This window comes from Schistocerca serialis, chromosome 4 (genome assembly GCF_023864345.2).
Source record: "Schistocerca serialis cubense isolate TAMUIC-IGC-003099 chromosome 4, iqSchSeri2.2, whole genome shotgun sequence".
NCBI classification, from domain to species: domain Eukaryota; kingdom Metazoa; phylum Arthropoda; class Insecta; order Orthoptera; family Acrididae; genus Schistocerca; species Schistocerca serialis.
The window spans coordinates 116840119-116842753 of NC_064641.1; the positions used below are offsets into that span (position 1 = coordinate 116840119).

At 45.7% G+C, this 2635-nt stretch overlaps 1 non-coding gene across 1 annotated transcript; it reads left to right on the forward strand.

Annotated features, from left to right (window-relative positions):
• The first annotated feature begins 553 nt into the window (after positions 1 to 553).
• Trnat-ugu (transfer RNA threonine (anticodon UGU)) lies at positions 554 to 627 on the forward strand. The gene has a single exon. It is a non-coding gene; the product is annotated as a tRNA-Thr (tRNA).
• The last annotated feature ends 2008 nt before the right edge of the window (positions 628 to 2635 follow it).

A 2635-nucleotide genomic window follows, 5' to 3' on the forward strand; every position in this document is an offset into this window, starting at 1 on the left:
GACTAAGGAAGAAACATCTCATTGTGAATTACTTCAAGACAGTTGTGCATATACTATCAAGTGGTTCTGCGTGTCCTCGTGAAATAAGACGATAAAAGCTCCCGATATGCAGACTGAAGTGCCATGACTCCCGCGAAACCCACATTCTCAACGTATTGTCCCGCACTACATTCGTAGTGCCCCCCGCCCATTATACTCATTACTCGCGGCGCGTTGCCGATTCCCGTAAGTGTTCGGGCACTGTTTGTGCATTCGCACAGAAGAAGAAGATGGTCAAGTGGCCGGTGAGTCTTAACTATATATATATATACTAAGATCAGATACCATCTTAATATATATATAGTTAAGACTCACCAGCCACTTAATCACCTTCTTCTTCTGTGCGAATGCACAAACAGTGCCCGAACACTTACGGGAATCGGCAACGCGCCGCGAGTAATGACTATAATGGGCGGGGGGCACTACGGATGTAGTGCGGGACAATAAGTTGAGAATGTGGGTTTCGCGGGAGGCGTGCTAGAGATAAATCCCTGCAGTCGCACTATCCTCTGCGTCCTCGGTGGCTCAGATGGATAGAGCGTCTGCCATGTAAGCAGGAGATCCTGGGTTCGAGTCCCGGTCGGGGCACACATTTTCATCTGTCCCCGTTGACGTATGTCAACGCCTGTAAGCAGCTGAGGGTGGTAATTTCATTACCCTTATTCTCGCCGTGCCAGCTTACCTGAACGCCATCGCTATTATTATCAATATACAAGTCGGTCTTCTGGAACAGAGAGAAAACAGAACGGGTTTTAGGATGTATACTGAAGAAAACAACAAAGTTATGAGTAATACAAAACGTAATTCTTTTGAAACAACAATAATATGCGGCATGGAGAATGTTTAGAAACTTAAAAACTTGAAATAAATAACTCAATACAGTATCTTGGAATAATCTGCCATAGCCGAAATGATACAGAAGACGGAAAGAGCAGCTACACTGTCGATGACAAACAGCTGGAGGCAGCGTCTGCTGTAAAATATCTAGGCGTAACTATTCAGAGCGACCTTAAGTGGAATGACCATATAAATAGTGCGAAAAGCAGACACCAGACTCAGATTCATCGGAGGAATCATAAGGAAATGTAACTCATCCACTAAAGAACTGGCCTATAAGGCGCTTGTTCGCCCGATTCTTGAGTATTATTCATCTATCTGGAATCCCTGTAAGGTAGGACTGATAGAGGAGATGGAGAATATCCAACGAAGAGCGGCGCGTTTCGTCACGGGATCGTTTACCTGGCGAGAGTGCGTTACGGAGATGCTAAACAAACTCCACTGGCAGACGTTACAAGAGAGGCGTTGTACATCACGGAGAGATTAACTATCGGAATTTCGGGACAGCACGTTTCAGGAGGAGTCGGAAAACACATTACTTCCCCCCACGTATATATCGCGTATTGACCGCGAGTAGAAAATTCGAGAAGTTAGAGCCAAAACAGAGGCTTTCAATCATTCTTCCCACGCACTATTCACGAGTGGAACAGGGCTGGAGGGATCAGTACCCTCGGCCTCACACCATTAGGTGGCTTGCAGAGTATGACGTCGATGTAGATGCAGACGTTCACAGCTAGGAATACCTACAGTTCAAAGTTTATCTAAAGACCATAAATATTGCAGTACCTAGTGATAATATTTCCTTATTTACAGACAAGTGTCTACATCTAATTACATGTCGCTTGTAACTTGAAAGAAGGACAGATCTACATCTACATCTACATTTATACTCCGAAAGCCACCCAACGGTGTGTGGCGGAGGGCACTTTAAGTGCCACTGTGATTACCTCCATTACCTGTTCCAGTTGCGTATGGTTCGCGGGAAGAACGACTGCCGGAAAGCCTCCGTGCGCCCTCGAATCTCTCTAATTTTACATTCGTGATCTAATTACATGTCGCTTGTAACTTGAAAGAAGGACAGATCTACATCTACATCTACATTTATACTCCGAAAGCCACCCAACGGTGTGTGGCGGAGGGCACTTTAAGTGCCACTGTGATTACCTCCATTACCTGTTCCAGTTGCGTATGGTTCGCGGGAAGAACGACTGCCGGAAAGCCTCCGTGCGCCCTCGAATCTCTCTAATTTTACATTCGTGATCTCCTCGGGAGGTATAAGTAGGGGGAAGCAATATATTCGATACCTCATCCAGAAACACACCCTCTCGAAACCTAGACAGCAAGCTACACCGCGATTCAGAGCGCCTCTCTTGCAGAGTCTGCCGCTCGAGTTTGCTAAACATCTCCGTAACGCTATCACGCTTACCAAATAACCCTGTGACGAAACGCGCTGCTCTTCTTTGGATCTTCTCTCTCTCCTCTGTCAACCCGACCTGGTCCGGATCCCACACTGATGAGCAAAACTCAAGTATAGGTCGAACGAGTGTTTTGTAAGCCACCTCCTTTGTTGATGGACTACATTTCCTAAGGACTCTCCGAATGAATCTCAACCTGGCACCCGCCTTACCGACAATTAATTTTATATGATCATTCCACTTCAAATCGTTCCGCACGCACACTCCCAGATATTTTACAGAAGTAACTGCTACCAGTGTTTGTTCCAATATCATATAATCATACAATAAAGGATCCTTCTTTC